The sequence below is a fragment of the Zootoca vivipara genome, chromosome 9 (genome assembly GCF_965207765.1).
Source record: "Zootoca vivipara chromosome 9, rZooViv2.hap1.1, whole genome shotgun sequence".
In the NCBI taxonomy this organism is placed as follows: Eukaryota; Metazoa; Chordata; class Lepidosauria; order Squamata; family Lacertidae; genus Zootoca; species Zootoca vivipara.
The window spans coordinates 18,509,861-18,531,801 of NC_142592.1; the positions used below are offsets into that span (position 1 = coordinate 18,509,861).

The 21,941-nt window shown below is 43.1% G+C and overlaps 1 protein-coding gene across 5 annotated transcripts in view; it reads right to left on the bottom strand.

Annotated features, from left to right (window-relative positions):
• The window catches only part of ST7 (suppression of tumorigenicity 7), a 93,808-nt gene that overhangs the window by 42,399 nt on the left and 29,468 nt on the right, over nt 1-21,941 (bottom strand). The window contains exon 1 of one of the 5 annotated variants that reach the window (XM_088676506.1): nt 14,076-14,259. The exons of the other annotated variants lie outside the window; for them this stretch is intronic. The gene's annotated coding sequence lies outside the window, so the exon portion shown is untranslated. Of the gene's footprint in view, nt 1-14,075; nt 14,260-21,941 lie in introns of those variants that run through there. 5 annotated transcript variants of the gene reach the window in all.

Genomic DNA, 21,941 nt, shown 5'->3' on the forward strand with positions numbered 1-21,941 from the left:
AAAACAGCACAGCCAAAAAACCCTCTGGGAGAACATTTTTCAGTTCACCTGTACGCAACGCCAGTAATTTCCACATCTTGCAATGCAGATGATAATATAGGGGCGGTCATCCCATAAGCCTCATGACCAAATGGGAATTAGAACTTGTGTTTTCCCAGTAATAGCCCCCAAACCTAATCACCATGCTGCCACCTTGGACTCCCTTTACTGTCTGCTCCTGCTGCCTGAGCAGGAATAGAACAACTTCAAGCAAAAGGAGAAAGTTTGCTTAGTCACCAGTTCCATGTCTTTTTTCAGCCCCTTCCTCAAAGATTCAATCTCTTATTGCTTACTCATTTAGAAATATACATCCCCAATGCTTCAGTATAGCTGAAGGAGCATCTCCACCCCCATATTTCAGCCCAGACACTGAGGTCCAGCTCTGAGGGCCTTCTGGCGGTTACCTCACTGCGAGAAGTGAGGTCACAGGGAACCAGACAGAGGGCCTTCTCGGTAGTGGCGCCCGCCCTGTGGAACGCCCTTCCATCAGATGTCAGTGAAATAAACAACTATCTGACTTTTAGAAGACATCTGAAGGCAGCCCTGTTTAAGGAAGTTTTTAATGTCTGGTGTTTTATCTTATTTTTAATATTCTACTGGGAGACGCCCAGAATGCCTGGGGAAACCAGCCAGATGGGTGGGATATAAATAAATTCTAATAAATAACAACAACAACAACAATTTAAAACAGGGGTGGCCATCTCCCAAGAGACTCTGATCTACTCACAGAGTTAAAAACAGGGAGTGATCTACCCCCTTTTGGGGGGTTCAGGTCAAAGCTGTTGAGTTTTTTTTAAGGAAGGGAAGCCCTGTTTTTTGGGGGGGGTCTAGGTCAAACCTGTTGAGTTTTTAGGAGGGAGGGAGCCCCATTTTTGTTTAGGGCTTCAGGTCATAGTTCAGCTTTTTTTTAGGGAGGAGGAAAATTTTGGGTGAACTTTTTGTAGGGGTCCCAGTGATCTAGCAGTGATCTACCACAGACACCCAGTGATCTACTGGTAGATCACAATCTACCTGTTGGACGTGCCTGATTTAAAAGATCTAATTTTCTTTTACTAAGCATAAACTACAACCTGCTTCAGAACAGCATATTAAAAACATTTTGAGGGAGCTTGCTCTCCCCCAGTCAGACCCTTCCCAAGATGATGGCTGGGAGCCATACAAGAGCTGCTTAAAAACTGCCAGTGCCAAGGCATAAGCAGGCGCCCAAGTAGGGCCGGGATGCAAGATCTAGATGTCAGAGCTAAGGTGTGCACAGAAACAAACTGGAGCCAGGAGGACACTGTTGCATAGCCCAAGATCAGGGGTAGGCAACTTAAGGCCCGGGGCCCGGATGCAGCCCAATCGCCTTCTCAATCCAGCCCGTGGACGGTCCAGGAATCAGCTTGTTTTTACATAAGCAGAATGTGTCCTTTTATTTAAAATGCATCTCTGGGTTATTTGTGGGGCATAGGAATTCATTCATTGCCCCCCCCCCACCAAAAAAAAATCTAGTCCGGCCCACCACATGGGCTGAAAAAGGTTCCTGACCCCTGCCCAAGAAACAAAGCTCTTTGTAGACCTTCTGGAAGTTCAAGTGGGCCCCAAGGCCTGCGGAGGGAAGGAGTGCATGGTTTGAGAATACTTCAAGTTGCAGCAGCAATAGTTACTGCAGCGACACACAAAATCAAAGGCTCCTGGGTTCAAGCCTTGTCAGGTCCTAATGAGACTCACAAGAGGAGATGGCTCTCAGTTGTAAATCCGTGTTTGCACTTTACCAACGCACATTGTAAAGAGGGTCTCAAAAGGCGGAATTTTCTTCTCAGTAACAAAGCTAGGAAAATAAGTGTTCGAGCCTAACTGTGCTATTTTTTTAGGTGAATGATTCCCCCACCCCTACCACCTTTCATTTTTAGTATGAAGGAATGTTCAGTTGTATGAATTCTAGCAGTATAGCCAAGACACATCATGGAGAACTAGTTCAATACACATAATCTCTGTAAACTCGTGAGTTACTTGTCTGTCTTCAACCTTTAGATTCCTCAGCAGTCCAGTTCTTATCTCACTCTGGGATTTTAAATCTTTCTTAACCCGCAGGAGAGTGGAGAAATCGGGGTCAAACAGCATCTTCACACACATTTTAAACAAGAGACACTAGCATGGCCAATCTATGCAGGACCATGTTCCCTTCCCAGACCCTTCTACCTGATTTATTGATCAACTGATTTATTGATGTATTATACTGAATTTATTGTCACGCAGTACAAATACAGGAACGTTGTGAAACTAAGGAGGGGGAAAAGTTTGCTTCAGGTTAAGTACGCCTCAGGTTAAGTATGGACTTCCAGAACCAATTACACTCATACCTTGGGTTAAGTACACTTCAGGTTGAGTACTCCGTGGACCCATCTGGAACGGATTAATCCACTTTCCATTACTTTCAGTGGAAAAGTTCGCTTCAGGTTAAGTACGCTTCAGTTTAAGTACTCCACGGACCGTCTGGAACGGATTAATCCACTTTCCATTACTTTCAATGGGAAAGTTCGCTCCAGGTTAAGTATGCTTCAGGTTAAGTACAGACTTCCGGAACCAATTGTGTACTTAAACCGAGGTACCACTGTATTCCTGATTCATTCTGGAGGGTAATTGGAGGTATTACACCCGATGCTCATTTCCTTGTTTCAAGCGCAGCAATCACCCAGTTTCCTTTTTCCTTGTAGGACGAAAATGCACAGTATGCCAGGCTCCAGTTCCTATAAAATGCCACTGCAGAACATTCAACGCACCACATGAATCTAAATGCTTGCTAAACAGGCCCTTCCTTGCCAGGCAGCTGCAATTATGCTACATCTCTAAACTGCTGCGCTAATTTATTTCACTGCATATTAGGCTCACTAGATGAGACGGTGCTATGGAGAGCAACAAAAGAAATAAGTGCTGCTTGCCATAAAACATTTGACAGAGCTATAAAAATGATCAGTATCTTGGCATATGCAGCTGTCTCAACAAGCCAGGAGGAGCATTCAATTGCTAGACCTTTGCGGGGAGCGCTAAATATGATAATAGGCTTCTTCTCAATTTTAATATATGCATCCTGTTATGACAAAAGTTGTACTTGTATAGAAATGCCACAAATCCCTCTCCAACATTTATTATTGTCAATATTTCCATAATCTAAATAATATGCATAAGGAAGCACATATGATTATTATTACTTTCCCGGTTGTCATACAGATTTGATTTCAGTCAAAAAGCACTTCGTCAACGAGTATGTATGTGTGCCTGTGTGTGTGCCTGTGTGTGTGTGTATGTGTGTGGGAGAGGGTTATGGTAGTTCCTCACTATGGGTAGGTATCCTGTTTACATGGCACAAAGGTTTATGAGGTTAAGCTTTATTGAGAGCAAAGCCAACCAACTAAAACCCATTATCGGGAGTCATTTAATGTGATTAATGGCTTTGGTTCTTTGCGAACACCTGGTCAGCACATGTCTCTCTTCTTCTTGTACAGAGGATTTCCCTCTTCTCTTGACAAAAGCAGAGCAGCTGCACTGGTTCTATGTACTTTCAGTGTTTACAAGAAAGGTATGTAGCTGATTATGACCTATGGTCAGTGCAAAAACACTCCTTTGCCCAAAGAATGACAACAGTACCTTTGCCAGCTGCAAGATCTCCCTCATATTGACACCTCAGGGTTCTCCCAGAATACTCACTCATTGAATATTGGTCCTTATTTGTTTTCAGGGAGATTAGAAGATGTTGGTTAGTTAATGAGAATTACAGCCGTACCTAGGAAGTCGAACAGAATCCGTTCCAGAAGTCCATTCGACTTCCAAAATGTTCAGAAACCTAGGTGTAGCTTCTGATTGGCTGCAGGAAGGTCCTGCAGCCAATCAGAAGCCACAGAAGCCCTGTCGGACGTCCGGCTTCCAAAAGAACCCTCGCAAACTGGAAGAAGAAGAGTTTGGATTTGATATCCCGCTTTATCACTACCCTAAGGAGTCTCAAAGCGACTAACATTCTCCTTTCCCTTCTTCCCCCATAACAAACACTCTGTGAAGTGAGCGGGGCTGAGAGACTTCAGAGAAGTGTGACTAGGCCCAAGGTCACCCAGCAGCTGCATGTGGAGGAGCGGAGACGCAAACCCGGTTCCCCAGTTTATGAGTCTACCTCTCTTAACCAATACACCACACTGGCTCCACCACACCGGAACAATGACTTCCGGGTTTGCGCCGTTCAGGAGTCAAAACGTCTGAGTTCCAGGGTGTTCAGGATCCAAGGTACGACTGTATTTCTATTTTTTTTTACTGAGAGGTTAGAGGATGTTACATCAAAGTAAATGAAACCCCACACTTTCCAGGGCATTTCCCCATCACTTTCCATACTGCAAAAAGCCCAGACTTTTTGGGAAGCGAGTTTGTTGCACACGACTTTCCAATCAACTGTAAGAGTATGACCTGAATTGGCCTGTATGTATCCCATCCCGAAAATAGCAAAAAGTCAGGAAGTGCCCCTAGTCTCACATGAGGAATCTTGGATTAAAGGCTGAATACTAATACAATCATCCATTCATATGTATCCATAGCTTAAGTAGAAAAAACACATTTGAATTCGATGTTTACGTTTTAGCACCACCCTGCTTTCCTCTGTCCTATTGAGCTCTCACATTATGACCATTTGCTTTCTTTTAAAAAGCAGGTGATGATGATGATGATCCAAAGACATCTCTTGAGCATGTACAGAGTGACTTCCCTTCTACATTAAGCAACTAGTCTACCCACACACACTGAGAATGAAGGAATGGGTCTGATAGCAGACCCCTCACAATTAGCTTTCTTGAATGTATTCTGATGACACAGGCCAGAGATACTTTTTTTGAAACGTTCTAAAAAGTGTAAATTTGCACACAGTCATATAACTTAGGGGGTGGGGAAAATCTCCTTGATGGCTTCAGCTGTCCAGTTTTCATCTCAGCAGAGGGGGGAAACCACTGCTGTAGAAACAGAGCGAAATCTTCCCAGGCTTTCCAAGAGCAAGAAAAAAAACCCTGCTGTGGTGTCACAGCTACACTCTCCACACCAAGTTCCTCTCAAGGAGGTAAGAAGTCAGCAAAACAGTTCAAAGATAACACTTGAATCTCGGAAAGAAAGAAAGAAAAAGCTCAAATCAAGAAGGCAGCATGCTGAAAATCAGACTCAAAAACACCCAAAGCTCCATGGAGACCAAGGCTATAATTATCGACAAGTAGGAGGTTACACTTCAAGCTGCTTGGCTGCTCAAGCTGCATTAGATCTTTTTAAAACTGTTAAACGTGTCTTCAACTGTCATGTGTTCTGGCACAGAGAATTACCATCAAAGCCATGACAGCTCGCCATCAAAAGCTAAGGCGTGATTTTGTAAAAAAGAAGAAAAAGAAGAAGAGCTTCTTAAATCTACAACGTTTCCAAGTTAGGACTGGATCCAATCTCAATGCAATGCAATGCTGCTGCAATGCGCTCTACGTGGGGCTACCCTTGAAGGTGACTTGGAAACTACAACTAATCCAGAATGAGGCAGCTAGACTGGTGATTGGGAGCAGCCGCCAAGACCACATAACACCGGTCTTGAAAGATCTACATTGGCTCCCAGTACGTTTCCGAGCACAATTCACAACCTTTAAAGCCCTAAACAGCCTCGGTCCAGTATACCTAAAGGAGTGGCTCCACCCCCATCGTTTTGCCCGGACACTGAGGTCCAGCTCCGAGGGCCTTCTGGCGGTTCCCTCGTTGCGAGAAGCCAAGTTGCAGGGAACTAGGCAGAGGACCTTCTCGGTGGTGGCGCCTGCCCTGTGGAACGCCCTCCCAACAGATGTCAAAGAGGAAAACAACTACCAGACTTTTAGAAGACATCTGAAGGCAGCCCTGTTCAGGGAGGCTTTTAATGTTTAATAGATTATTATGTTTTATTTTTCTGTTGTAAGCCGCCCAGAGTGGCTGGGGAAACCCAGCCAGATGGGCGGGGTATAAATAATAAATTATTATTATTATTACTACTACTACTACTACTACTACTAAATGGCTCTTGCGTTACTTGAAATGCATCATGCTGGCTGGGTTTCTCAAGTCTTCTTGACTTTGTTGCCCCGCTGCACACTGTATTTTTCGCTCCATAAGACACACCTGACCATAAGACGCACTTAAATTTTCAGAGGAGGAAAGGGGGAAAGTCCCATTTGGGGGGGGGGGGATCAGCTCACAGTTGTGCAGCTTCGTTTGCAAAGAGGAAAAGCCCCATTTTTTTAAAGGATCAGCTCAAAGTTGTTGAGTTTACTTTGCAAAGGGAAAAAATCCTGTTCAACTCACAGTTCTGCAGCTTCTGATAATCAGCCAGATAATCCAATCAGCCAGTCACATGTTGCTGGGGAAAGGAAATAGCCTCCCTCTCCAGAACATTCAACAATGGAGGCCTGGGCAAGGGGGCATGGCCGGGAAGGGAGCTAGCGTTCCTTATCTCCCTCCCAGATCTCTTTTCAACACCCCTCTTTCCCTCTTGTTAGACTTTAGCTCTTTAAAAAAAAACCCCAAAAAACGATCTGCTTTTTGCCCCTGGGAAATTCGGCTCCAGGGACAGACAGTTCCCCCTTACTTTTTAGGAGGAAAAAAAGTGCATCTTATGGAGCGAAAAATACGGTAATTTCCCCCCCTTTCCCAGGGTGTGCGCAAGTAGGGGCTGTTTTCTGAGCAGAGAGAGTTTACATACGGTAGTCCTGGAGCTAACATTTGTTATTGGGTTTCCCTGTTTAGAGTTCTAATGCTTGTTGGTACTATGTATTGCTAAATTAAAAAGGAAATCTGTTACGATTTCTTTCTGTTTTACTGTATTTGATGTTTGTTTGTGAGCTGTGTGGGAAGTGGGTGTACAATCCCAGGTCCAGAAAGAACTTCCTTTTTTGTGTATGTGTAGCTACAGCTTAAATGTGAGTTTTAGTGCCTTTAAGTACTGATACGCATTGCTTCGATATCTCAGTAACAGAAATAACAAAGATGTTGGTTGACTACAACTCCCATCAGCCCCAACCAGCACAGCCAGCAATCAGAGATGATGGGCATTGTAGTCCAGCAATTTTTGGAGGGCACCACAATCACTGTCCTAATGTAAGGTATCCTTTAGCAATAGTGGTCTGTGTTTACTACTGAAGCAGAGCTAATAGCAATCTGCAGAAACCCCCGATTTCAGTTTGCTCTGATTCAACGGTAAAACACGAATTTCCCTGGGGGAAGTGGCAGAAGGAAGGGGAAAAAAACCCACTCAGACACAAACCTGGAAATCCAAGCCCTGCGTCTATAAATGCAGCACTAGGAAGTGTGGATAAGCCCTCATCTAAGCTAAAATAGTGCAAGACACACTAAGGTATACATTTCCAAGGCCACATTCACACCATTAACTGAAAGCACTATGATAAACAATCATGGCTCCCCCACAAGGAATTCTGGGAGCTATAGTTTGTTAAGGGTGTTTGGGAGTTGCTAGGAGACACCCTATCCCCTCCCTTAGCTACAATTTCCAGAGTTCCCTGGGAAGAGGGACTGGTTGGGATTCTAGGAATAATAAGAAAAGATGTTGCAACATAGGAAAGTACCGGTAGTTCAGCTTTTGCTGTTGTTGTTTTGTTTTAAAGCCAAGGAAAGCTTTCTCAAAATGAAAACAGGCTTGGAAATAAAACTTAAAGTTGTTGGGAGGGGGCTGTTTTGTTTTCAAGTGAGCGCACTTGGCTCAGAAACTGAAGTGGCTGTATACATTATTAAACATCACGGGCAGTTAAGGGAATAGGTCTGATGACAGCTTAATGCCAGTAAGTGAAAGACGATTCAAATAGTGAAGTTTTGCAGCAGCTTCTTAAAGAACTTGGTTTTGGCAACTGTCAATAAACAGATGTTCCGAAGGTGAGGAGCAGCCACTGGGATTAGACACCTAGTTCTTCTGAGAGGCATTGCACTCATAGGAAGCTGGAGGGAGAGGGAGAGACAGCTTCTCCATCTTCTGAAGCCCCTGAAAAGCTCCTCCTGGATGTGTGGGGGTCCCTCTGTAAGTGTGGGAGTTTGTTCAGGAGGTTGCAGGGGAGAACAGGGGAATATGTTCTCTTTCCTCAAGACTCCACTGGATCTCACCCTCTTGCATGCAGCAAAAGAGCCCTTTAATTCGCAGAAGGGACAACCTAGATCAGGCACGGGGGAACCTGTGACCAGATGTGGTTAACCTCCCATCAGCTCCAGCCAACATGGCCAACAGTCAGGAATGGTGGGATCTGGAGTCCATCTGAAGGGACACAGGTTCTCCATCCCTTATTTAGATTCTCAACACACTCACCTCTTTCATACAGACTGGGCATACTGATGATTTAAATAACGGTTATGCCCTTGGACAGATTTTAGAGACTGCATGAGACATGGAGATAATGCCTCTTGGATGTGTACTCGGCAGAGAAGAAGTGCAGCCGAAAACCTCAGGGGTGCTTTGTGCAAATGCATCACTCTGCGGAAAGTGTAAAATGTCTCATCTTATCAAGCGTTAGGGTTGCTTTTGATAACACATTCATACATGTATTCCAAATAATAATGTATGGTAGTATTAATTATTACTATTATTATTATTATTATTATTATTATTAAGACCTTTTCATATTTTGCAGCGTCTTTCTCCAGGCTTTTCCACCAAAGATAATCAACAGTGTTACTTCTCTTAAGCCTATCCTAGATATACTTCCAGGTACCGGTATTTCAAGAAATTGTCTGTAACTCAGTGGCAGAACACATTATTTGGTTTGGTTTTTTGCAACCTTTGCTATAAAGGAGCCCTTCCAAGACAGCAAAACGACCCCCACCTGAATCCTTCGAAAGCTGTTGTCAGTTGCAGGAGACAATACTAAGTGCTCATAGCCAACATATTACAGGCCAAGGCTTGCTCTGACCCATGCTCAGGCCTGGGGAAGGGGGTGTTACATGTCCAAGTGGGCATGCCCCAAAGTGTAAAAAAAAGAAGAAAAAAAAAGAAGCCTTTCTGGAGCGAGAGAACAGCCTGCAAACTGGGCACCACCATCAAAAAGATCCTATCCCAAGTTGCCACCCACCATACCTCTCAAGATGGCAGAGGCACCCAGAGGTGAGCCACTGATCTCAATGCCTGAAAATCTCAATGCACAAGCTACCTAAATTGAAGTAGTTCGATCATCCAGGTACCCTGGTCATGAACTCTGTATGGATTTAAAAGACCAACACCAGCACTTTGAACTGTGCCTGGAAATTAACTGAGCGCCACTGCAGTCACTTGAAGACTGGCAAGGGGGTTACCGATGCCTGAAAGGATGTGCCTTGTTTTATTTTCAGAAGGCTATATCAAAACGCTGTATGAATCAGGGATTCCTGCAGGACCTGTCTCAAACGTCCCCCGTTGAAAGTGTGGAGTTACAATACTAGGAAAGCAAAACCAGCAGGTTATTTCAGTCTTGCTGCTGCTGCCGGACGCATGCTGAGGATTATTAGCTAAGCCCCAGAGAGTCATTACCTCTTCCCTCAAGCAGGCTGATAGCAGGCTTTTCACCTGGGAGCTTCCTTGGGTTAATTTAATAGTCTTGTCTAGGAAAACCCTTCAGAGATTGCTCTGCAAATCCCAGCCAGAAGGCTAACAGAGATTAGCGTCGCTATGATCTTGCTGCCAGTGATTTTAAATATACTCTTCTGATTCATGTCCAGAGCTGCTAACGACTGTTACTCAGGGAGGAAGGGATGCAATGGGGAAAGAATATGGAAATACAAAAAACAACAACCAAGTTTCCTCAGCTGTGAAAAATAAGTCTTTCATACTGGTTGCTAATTTGAAGCATAAATCCAGAAGACGACTCTGTACGTAGCAGGTAAACCTCAAGAGAATTTGAGATTTTGAGAATGGGCTCAACAAACTGTCAATATGGCACTGGCTTTATTTATTTATTTCATAAAATGCGTACCCCACCCTTGATCGTGAAAAATTGTATACATTACCTCAAAATGGCTTACAAAAGATAAAACAGTAAAAGCGAGACAATTCTACAACTTGATTTACAATCAATATATTTTTATTTAAAAAAACCAATTTAAAACATACCAAAGTTAAAAGACTACAGCAAATTAAAATTACCTCAACTTTCAAAGCATCTGGTAGGCTGGTCTGAACAGAAATATTTTTAACAGGTGCCAAAAAGAGCACAGTGAAGGTGCCTGATTGATCTGTTATTACCTCTTTTTGTATTGTTGCCACCTCCAAAAAAAACCACCACACCAATCCACTGCCTTTAACTACTTTTGTTAGGAAATAGTTTAGCAAATGGTTGCGGAAGGCCCATGGCTGAAGGAAGGGGAAGCCACCTTTTCCAGGTAACTATCAAAGGTCAAGATGCAAGATCAATATCACCAGGCAGGCCACCCCTAGAGATGAGGCTGCACAATTAATATAGCTGAAGAGCTTTGCATGTGGAGGTCCCCAAACCCCCCCCCCAAATAATTCACCACATAGACAGGATTTAAGTTTAATGGTTTTTGGCATGAATTTGGCCACAACTCTATTGAATCCAAAACATGTGAGTGGTTGCGTAGGCATCGGTTCTCAACTGTCACCTAAGGACAGAAATGATAATAATAACTTGCCTTGTCAACACAAGGAAATCCAACAGGGAGAGACAGGGACCCGGGTGCAATGAACTCTCCCCTCTCCCTTCAGGCTCCCAGAGGCATCAATATGCCGTCCTGGCCCCCTACCTTGGGGTTACGGACACAGCACAGAGCCCCTGTATTCCTGACCGGGATTTCCCCAACCACGCCAAAATAACCAATGCCTAACCGCCAACCTTACAAGTTGTGACTATTTGCTATGCAGTAGGTGAAAACCCAAATGGCACCAGCCAATCAGCCAAATGGGGAAAATTCCTACCGGCCCCTGAATACAGGCGACCAAGAAAAGTCATAGCAATGTCAACACAGAGGCCTAAAAAACAGCGGAGGGAGGGTGGGGATCAGAAACGCAGCCAAAGAGAAGGAAAAACGAGCATTTAAGTATTTATACCCCAGGGGCTTGACTTACCAAATTGCAACATGCGATTTTGCCCAACAACAGCCCAGATCCAATCAAACAGTGGCCACTCATGCCCCCACCTTTGACTCAGGCGTGGTTTGCTAGCCCCCCCCCCACCGCAAATCGTGCTCTCTATAATAGAGAACCCGCATTGTGATGATTAAGTGGTATATAAATCTATAAATGGAAGGCTAGCTTCTATTTGCTTCAGATAGAATGCTGGTCCTCAAGTGCTTCAGTGGAAAAGAGATCGCATTACTGTCCTCTAACTCAAAAGTACTTTAGTCCAACAGGAATCTAAAGTTGCAGAAATGGGCAAGTCCCTTTAAACAGAAGAGCTTCTCTCACTTGTGAGGATGTGTTGCAACCTTGTCTGTTACTGGTTGCTGAAGCAACATTCTAAATTTGTTCCAGCTTAAGTGTCACACACAACTGACTGCTTCCGATTGCCTTGCCATGGCCCCTTTAGTCTACTAGAGCCACCACCTGGAGCAGGTCAGACCCACAAAATCATGCAACCGCGAAGAGGCTGCAGGAGTTTTACACATAGAGAGTTGCCAAGTGCTTTGCTTCTGCTTTTCCTGCCTCTGTTGCAATTTGCAAAACGGAGGCTCTCGGCTGCGACAAGAACTGTAAGCTCCAGATGATGCCTGTAGAGGGTGAAATGTTCTCCCCAGGAACAAGATCTCAGAATCCTTGCTCTCTATGCATTACAGTGGAACCTCGGTTTATGAACACCTCGGTTTATGAATTTTCGGTTTATGAACGCCGCGGACCTATCTGGAACGGATTAATTCATTTTCCATTACTTTCAATGGGAAAGTTCGCTTCAGTTTATGAACGCTTCAGTTTATGAACAGACTTCCAGAACCAATTACACCCATGCTTCAGTTTATGAACGCTTCAGTTTAAGTACTCTGCGGACCCATCTGGAACGGATTAATCCACTTCCCATTACTTTCAATGGGAAAGTTCGCTTCAGTTTATGAACGCTTCAGTTTAAGTACCCCTGGAACAGATTAATCCACTTTCCATTACTTTCAATGGGAAAGTTCGCTTCAGTTTATGAACACTTCAGTTTATGAACAGACTTCCAGAACCAATTGTGTTCATAAACCGAGGTACCACTGTACAGCAGAAGCTGGAGAATCCATATCAACAAAAAGAAAAGAACTCACACTGAAAATCACCTACAGGTGGTACCTAACACCAAGAAAACTAGCGCTAATACGCCCAGAAACCTCACCAAAATGCTGGAGAGGGTACTCCTTAACAGGCATATATTTCCACATGTGGTGGGAGTGCCCCAAAATCCAACTATTCTGGACAACAACCATACGAGAAATAAGCAAAACAACCAAGCAAACATTAGAAATGACCCCAGAATTGGCCTTACTAACACACCTTCCAAGACAATAATGCCCAATTACACCACAAAGAACTCATAACCCACTTACTCTCAGCAACCAGGAGCACCATAAGGAAAGACCTGTCAGGAGGAAGCATGGACCAATGGCACCAAATAGTATGGGAAACAGCCTTATTAGAAAAACTAACCAATAAGCTGAAACTGAGACGGGGACAAATAGAAGACAACTTCACCCCGGCATGGCTCCCTTTTATCACATACATAGCCCAACAAGACAATGACAAAAACCCACCAACAGCATACAAATCAATATGGCTAACCTGATCCAAAACACCCACCCACCCCCACTTACACACAAAACAAAGACACACCACAGCCAACCCCAAATGAACAACCATACCCTAGGCCAGCCCCAACATCTCTCACCACCAAAGGAACACAAGCAAACAGCAGAGAACCTGCACAAGCGACACTGACAATCCCCCCAATATATTAAGTAAAATAGAAACATCGTCACCCACCCCCACCCCACCCATCTCTCCCCCATCTACTTCTTTTCCATTTTCTTCCCAATGTCTCAACAAACGAAACTGATTTGTAAAAATGTTACAAGAGACATTGCATATATCTTTGTAAATCAAGAAAATATTTAATAATAATAATAAAACCAGAAGCTGGGGGAAACAGAAATGCAACTCATTCATGGTTTTTATACATTTTATCCCTTGTGGCTTACTGTGTGTGTGTGTGTGCGCGCACACACACACACACACACACAATTACAGACTCAATCACTGAAATTTCAAGAAGGTTGATCGTTAAGAGGAACATGGAAGTTAAGAACTGCTGTGCATAACAAACACAGCTTTAAAAAATCTACAACATAACGATCAAAGTGAATAAGTAGATTAAGAAAAAATATTTAAATAGGACAGGCTTGAGCTGCTGAAAAACCAGTGCCAACCATATCAATTAAATTAACAGTAAATTAAGCTGGAAGCTACAAGTCAAGGAAATGCTGCAAAATACTTTGTAAAAATGACATTTTATAATCTTATGTCAGCGAGTCTCAGATATTTCAGGGTGCTTTTTAAAAATACCCAATAAACACTGCTGTATTTTGAAATCACAGAACTTCCAGCTTCACTCAATTTCTATACAAACCTTCATATGTATATACTGGGATTCTTTTGCTAATTCTTTTAAATTGAAAATATACTGAATTTCAAAGATAAATAAGATCAATTTCTATTTATTTAAGCAGCATTTCTACAGCATGTGAAAACGAAAAGCTGCCAGCTTCAGTGGAGTGGATATTGCAACATTTATAACTTTCATAAACCACCCAGTTCTGCCACTTTTACAAGGCTTCACACGTACTTCTACCACCATCAGCGTGACTCGAGTCTTGAATAATGGCAATATCTGATAACTGGGATCAAAATATAAAACGAACACACACAATTGCATTTGAAGCAGCCCTATTTTGTAAATGACCCTTAACACATTTGCTGCATGCAACACGGTGCAATTTCTGCCATAGGTTTCTCAAGGAATGGCAATGCACGTACAGAAAACATTTCTAGTTTAAAGATTCTGTTCTACACTGACCTGTCCAATTGCTGCAGGGCAGTAAGGAGAGAGGCAGCCCTGTTGACCTAGGCACTTCTTGCGGCTGACTAAGTGAGGGTGAGGAGCTAAAAATCAGCTGTGCTCAATTTGAAACACCTGGCCCACAGACTTGTTTACAGAGCACTGCTGTAGCACCTGCTCCTTACTAATCCCTAATCCATCTGCTGCTTTTTTGTGTGGTTTGGAAGGAATGGCTGTAGTGGTTGGTTGTTGGGTATTTACTGCTTGGAGAAAGACCCTGAGCAGATAGATGGGATATTGAAGAAGTTGTGACAGTCCTATTGGCACAGAGCTAGGTGCCGTCCACTGATTCTTGGGTGTATGGCAGGCAAGGCGTGAATGGGCAGATCATTTTCATTTTGAATTCCAAGTCTATACAAGTTTTTTTAATCAGCTCAGCTGCCTTTGTTGTACAAAGCGACTATCTCAAAGCAAAATGCTTTGTTCTGATGTGTTTTCCCGCAAAGCAGCTTCCATCCGAAATAAGAAAAAATATAATTATTATAATAATTATTATTATATTTATATACCACCTTTTATCAGAAGATCCCAGGGTGGTGTGCAACATTAAAAACACATTACAGAACATCAATGATACAAACATAATAAAGAACATACTGACAGCCTAATAATAAAATAAGCCCACTCCCCAACACTTTCACAAAGTAATGGCCTAGCTGCATTTCAAGCAGCCTTAGATCACCTGCCAATGCCTGGCTCCTTGTATTTTCCCCTGCCAGAAGTGAAGTGGCTGGCACCTAGAGAGAAGGCCTTTTCCAGCAGTGGCACCCAAACCATGGGACATCCTTCTCTAGGAGGTGCTGATGGAAGCCAACCTTGTTTTCATTTAAGGGTTGGGCAAAAAATAATTTTATTTGTTTGGGCTTTTAATGTACTGTACTTGTAAGTACAGTAGTGTTAACTGCTCTCTTACTTGCTCTTATCTTTTATTTTCAGGTGTTAAGTAGAAGTGTTTGCATTGCATTCTTATATCTTGCAAATTGCCCTGAAATTAATTTTGAGGAAAGGTGATATGAAAATGTTTTAAATAAGTTATGTTGTCAACGAAGAAAACACGATTATTTATTCGCGCGTGCACACACACACAATTAAATAAGTCATTGCAATTTTGAAGATTGTAGAAAATATGGAGGAGGGAGGGAGAGACACACCAGAAAGCACCAGGGGTTGTTGTTTTTAAGCAAGTACTCGGGGAAACTGCCTTCTAAAAATTAAATATTTTTTTAAAATGGGGGAGATATACACACAATGCCTGAGCAAAAATTCCACCTATATCTGTAATTAATAAAGTTGTGTCTATTTCTAATCTAGATCATTGTCTGCTTGAGTTTATCAATCACATCTTACGTTTAGCCCCTGCCCGGTGGGGAGGAGGGAGGCAGGACTGCGACTGGTCCCGCAATAAACAAAGAAACATCATGGTGAGTTTCTTTCCTCCTATCTTTTCAGAAAAAAAGCACTGGAAAGCATCATTGCTATCACTGATGAGGATGATGAGTAATTAGCAAAGCACCACCCCCCTTCCACCCCGGTCATCAGTGTTGTGTCGTGAACCAAACACAAATGTGCAAACAGAAGACTTATTTAGGAGTATAAAAAGGATATGTCTTAAATCAGGGGTCCCCAGACTTACCGGGCTTCGGGCCGGAGGGCAGGGGAGTGCGCACGCAGCGGGCCAGAGGGAGGGGGAGTGCGCGCCCGTGCGCATGCGCACATGCACATGGCCGGGGGGGAAATCGCCGAAAATCGCTTGTGCGCATGCGTATGGGCCTCCCCGCCCCGGAAGTGCACCGGAAATGACCTCTTCTGGGTCGGGAGAGGCCCATACGCATGCGCACAAAGGATTTTCGGCGATTTTTTCCGATTTTGAAGATCGCCGCCGCGCCGCGTGCCGTAAGAGCGGGCGGCGGCAGCGGGGGTCGTCGCGGGCCGGATTGGGAGGCCAATTGGGCCGCATCCGGCCCGGGGGCCGTAGTCTGGGGACCCCTGTCTTAAATCATACTGCAAGAGAAGTCCTTTTCAGCTTCTTATCTGCATATACCTTGTTGCCTCTTACGGCAACAAACCCTGAGATTTTGAGCTAACACAGCGTAGAATAACCTTATGAAGGAGAGATCGGGATCATGCCGACTGACTCTGCTCTTGCATGTGCGTGCAGAGCCGATAGATCCCAGAGTCTGTAACTGGAGAAATTCTGGATGGAGGTCAGTGGTAGGGACAAGAAGTGTGAACCTACCCGCTTCCTTGCATACTCATCTTATAGTATCTCTTGACTAAATAGAGCTTCTGTCTTGGGATCAGCTGAATATGGAACTGTTTATCCGTGGATGCGTGTGCTACTACCGGCCAGGGTGCCTCCATTTTTTCATACAACTCCAGTTCCCTTCTTTACAACCAGAGTGCTTCCTCTCTGGTACAGCCAAGAACCAGCACCAAAGCTATCTTGCCTCTCCCAGCAAACATTACCATCACAATCCCAGTCCGATTTATGTGGGGGCTGGATATTGTGCTGCTGCTGCTGTTGAGCAAAGATGAAAATATGGTAGGAGCAAGCTTTGAACTATTTGAGGAAGTGGTTGTTATGTATTCAGTAGTCTGTGTTTGCCTGAGCTTGAGTCTGGACCAGCGTGGATAAAAATCAAGGTGTGTTTTTTTTAAAAAAAAAAAATCGGATTTTTTTTTTATTTCAATAGGATTTTTTTGATTTAAATTGGATATTTAAAATAAAATGCTTTGGGGGGGGGGAATCTTTCTAAAGATAGTTTTCTATTTAAGTTACATTATAGTCCAAAGGCCATTCATCAGGAAATAAGGATTTGTTTTAAGTTTTTTATGTGTGCTAAAACTCAGTCTAAGGTTGTTTTTTTGTAAAAAAAAAAAAAAAAGTTTAACCACATCAGTTAACAAACATGGATACATATGCTATAATGTTATTGTTTCAGTTAAATAAATGGTTTAAATTGTTATTAAGGGAATGATTATTTTTCTCCTTCCAATAAAGTACAGCAGAAAAGTTGTCCAAATATAAACAGTTAACTGATTAGACCTCTCAATAATTTCATAATTATTATCTATTTCTAATAATATAACCAAATCAGTAATTTTTGATATAACTGTAAAAAACTACTCTGAAAATTTATTATTCCAAAATTGAAACCTTCATCTGGTTGCAAATATTAAGATTATACCAGCAAGATTGTGTCTTTCTGTAAAAAAAGAAGAAGATTTAAATCAAGTCTTACTGACTAGTGATTTAAATCAAATCCACTCTGATCTGGACCAAGGATTCTGAGCCCCTGTGTTCTGTTTCGATACATGATATCCAATCACAGAACATTTCAGGATTTGGGCCTCTGCCATTGGCCCTTAAACGCTGAGTCATGATTCACAGCTTGGAAGTTTAGACAGCCAATCACATAGGGAGTGTGAGTGGCCCAGGCCTTCAGAAATGTATACAGTATAAGCAGTTGTTTTGCCCCTGTTGTCCAGTTCTGTTAGTTCAATAAAGGTTCTTGCAGTTATCACTGTGTCTTGCCTCCTGGGAACCCACCTACACTTCACTGGTTATAGATAAAGACACAGAGCAGGAGCTGGGAACGGTCCCTTGGGTATACTGAACCCAAGCTACTCACGTTTGGCAAAAAGGTTTCGCATATTCAATACAATATCCAATTTTTCAAAAGCTAACCACAGGGCTATTCTGTGATTCCCCCTCCCCCTCTTAAGATAAACTGTGCTGTGTGAAATATTGATGGGGAACATTATGCATTGTTTTTTTCCTGGGACTGGAGCACGCAGATCTCTCAGACGAAGATCACAAGACAAAAATAGCAACATATGAGAGGAGATGGAATTTACTAATGCCTGCCAACCATCCTTGCTTGGATGATGGCATTCAACCTATTTCAGCATGAGTCTGTTTTAAATAACTTCTAACCTTTCCCACCCCAGTACTTTCAATTTCATAGGAAAAATGCATACTGGAATGGCTCAGTCTACATAAAGGAGGCTTGGATATTTGTGTTGTACCACTTTCTTCCTATAAACTCCGTATTCCTTTTTTTTCTTTTTAAAGCGAGTGAGGGAATTCTTGCTTATGCATCTTATGGACAGATCATTGTGTTTTGAGTAGGGGGAACACCCAGGTCAAAACAACCAGTCTAAGGCCACCCTTGATCATCCCTGATACTACCTTGATATTCCACCTTCCCCCCCCCATGGGAATTGTAGACTGGTAAGGTGCCTTGGATGTCACCCTGCCCCTACCACCCCCCTCCCCATTACAAAATGGATCAGAGGTCAGAAATTCTTCTACACTCTTTAATGCAATACAGCAAGGGTGGCCAACTCCCAAGAGACTGTGATCTACTCTCAGAATTAAAAACTGGCAGTGATCTACTGTACCCCCTTTGTGGGGATTCAGGTCATAGTTGTTGAGCTTTTTTTAGGGAGGAGGAAAGCACCATTTTGGCGGGTGCAGGCTAAAATATTTGTTGAGCTTTTTTTAGGGGAGCCAAAGCTGCTTTGGGGCGAGCCAATTATCTACCAGTGATGTACCACAGACGTCACGATCTACCTGTTGGGCATGCCTGCAATACAGAGTTAACAACTCAGGTCCAGACTGGGGATCTGAGCTGATTTCCCACCAAACCATGCTCCCCACAACTGCTATTTTACTTTGCAATGGCCTACGAGCAATACATACCTGTACAGTATTTATCATTATCAAATGTTGTTTGCCTCTAAAAGGGACCTTTGGGAGCAAGCAGCAACCAGGGTGATTTTCAGCAAGAAAGCTGTGTTGGGTTCCTGTCCTGATCAGCAGCAGTACGTTCAGAATCTGGGCTCCTCAGCTGCTTTCTCTTGAAAATGAAAATGGCCACTTTTTACTTTTAAAACAGTAACGCAAGGTCAACTTTGGCCTGAGTTAATCCCTATCTACATGAATAAAGGATTTCACAGCATTGTCAGTTTTACTTCCAGCTACACTCACCTGTTGATTTTTAACAGGCCATTTGCAGGGCACTGGGCATCTTTGTAAAACCATAAACTCCAATCAAGGAGGGGGGAAGCAACTCTGATATTTCTTACACAATAATTTTATTCCTCTTATTCCTCTCCTGTAATATGAAAAGGGGAGGGTCTAAGAGCCCCTGGTTTTGCTAGAGGTGACTGTTAAGTCACTATCTGAAACTCTAATGGCACGGCCAACTCTACTCTTAAGTTCAAGAGCAAATGCTGATTTTCCAAGCATATTTATAGAAGTGCTTATCTTACTAAACCAAATCTGTTCTCCCCCACGCCTTGCCAGTAGGGAATAGTGAGCATGAAACTGGTATTTGCTAAAGCTCCATGCATTTATTACAGACTTGCTGCAATTCGAAACTATGCAAACAGGAGGAGAAATAGGATTTGCAAAGCAAATCACCAACCTGGGAAAAGTCAAATATTAACCTTAGCAGAGATATATCACGTGAAAGTTCAGCAAGTAACAACAACAAAAAACCTTCCTGGAAATATTTCGAGCCTCTTTGGATGGTCAGTACAAGACAAAGAACTCTGATTTTTAGGAAAGGTCATGATGCATGCTGAATTATTATGCTGTTTAAGGAAGGGAGGAAAGCTTGGCAGTGGCACCGGGGGTGGGGGGGTGGAAGGTTCTTTTATTTCTATTCATTCACACAACTGCTGGTCCCAGGAGCATCCCCGCATTCAGTGCAATGGCACCCCTTTCGGACATTACACTGAACATGCAAACATTATGGGAAGGAGCACACAAAAGGTGGGGTGGGGGCCGCTGGGTGCAGTCTAGGTTCCAAATCTATGTCTTTGGTATACACAGTGGGGGTGAAGCAGCAGCACCTGAACAGGACTGAAGACCACTCACCACAAGGAGAGATCTGCTGTGAAGAAACCTAGCACCCATACTGCTGTCTTACCCAAGATCTCCCATGCATTAGCATCTAACAACAATCTCTCTCTCTCTCTTCCCCCCACCTGCATTTGCAGCAATAGCAATGTTACCTCTCTCTCTCTCTAGCTAGTCTTTTATTCACAATAGAGGAAGCTCCAATTTATCTCCCAAGGCTTAGTTCCACAGCCAATTTGAATGAGGAGGCCAGGACAAAAATCTATAAAGAATAGAAGGCCTGAGTCTATGTTGAGTGCCTCTCTCACTGCTAAGTGTAGCCATTTACTTGTTTTATGCTACCTTGTGCGATGCAAATGCACTGGATAGATGGGGCAGCCATTTTCTAAACAAATAAATCGTATCCATCATCAGAGACTTTTGAAGTCTCAAAACACTCAGAAATTCACCGTTTAAAAATCTTTATTGTTACGATTCATAGGCTGGGTGGATGGAAGAAGGACAAGAGCTTAATCCATGTTGAGATATTTGGTGGAAAACAAACGCAAAGGAGAGTCCTCCTCTAGGGTTATATGAAACCGAAGAACTGAGTGAAACATTACTTCTAAAGGCATTACATGTATCACAGCCTCAGTTAAGGCAACCACTTGCTTCCTCATGAGCCTGTCCTTTAAGGTTTTTATCAGAGGTCCTTCTTCAGTTGTCCACACCTTCAGACATTTGGAGGTGGCAACAGGAGAGAGTCCCTTTTTGGTGGTTGGACCCCAGTTGTGGAACACTCTTTATGGGGATACTAAGATGGCACTTACTTTACTATATTCTAGGTGCCAGATAAAAATCTTATTTTCCTGAGTCTTTAACAGATGTATTTATCGCTATCATGGTGCCCTTGGTTTTCAATAGCAGTTTGTTTGTTTGTGACATGCGTGCTTTTATTTCATTTAGTACTGTTGTTTCGGGCTTTAGTGCTGCTTCAGTTGCTTTTTGTTTTAATGTAGTGTTTATTCACTGTTATAGCGAGTAGCCGTGGAACGTTTTATGCAGAAAGGAAGGGATGGATGCCAGCAGGTCAGCACCCACGCTTATTGAAAGCTCCTCTGGTGTAGATGTTCTGCAAGTGGGAAAGTAGAGAGGGGGCAGCCTTGAATCCACATGATCCCAACATCCCTGTTCCTCTGCCCCAACATAGCAACAAAGGGGCCAAGAACTACATCAGAGCTGGTGCAGTTAACTTCCTTCCCACAGATGTTTCATGGGGAGTTTGGAGGAGATGTTTGTGGGTGAGGAGAGAAGACACTGTCTCCCTACCCTTCCAACCTGGGTTCAGAAAGAAGTCCACATGGTTTGCCTGTTTATGATTAACACCAGAATTCCTAGGTCATGGACTGGGGCTACACTACATTGTCCAATAGAATATGACTTGTTGCATTGCTATTAAGAACCTTAAAAAAAAAAGATGTTCATCTAATGGGAGTTTCCCACAATCTGTATCCAACGCAACTGTGAAGTCCTAAGCAAAGGGTTCGTAGAAGCAACGTGTAGAACTAACGTTCAAAGCTGCAGAGCACCGATGGCCAGAATTATACCTTGCAGCCACTTCTCTGCAAACTCCCGATGTTGCTAAATAAAAAATGATGATCCGCTGAAAGCACGGCAGATATTTTTTCCAACATTAACAGCTTTCAAGGAAGCTATAAAATTAACTCATGTTAATTTTATTCAGTGGCTATTGGCTTTCACTTAGCTCAGCTGTTTGACAAGGGTAATATTGTATTTCAGAAACAGTCCTTAGGCTCATATAGTGCACAGGATGCTGCCTTAACCTAGCTTAGACTAATTACCCATGTTGTTCTGTATTGCCTGGGCGTGAAGTGGTTCTTCAAAGTCTCAGAAAGACCACCTTTTCTCAACACCTGTTACCTGAAGTTCTTTTAACGGAAGATGTTGAAGGCTGA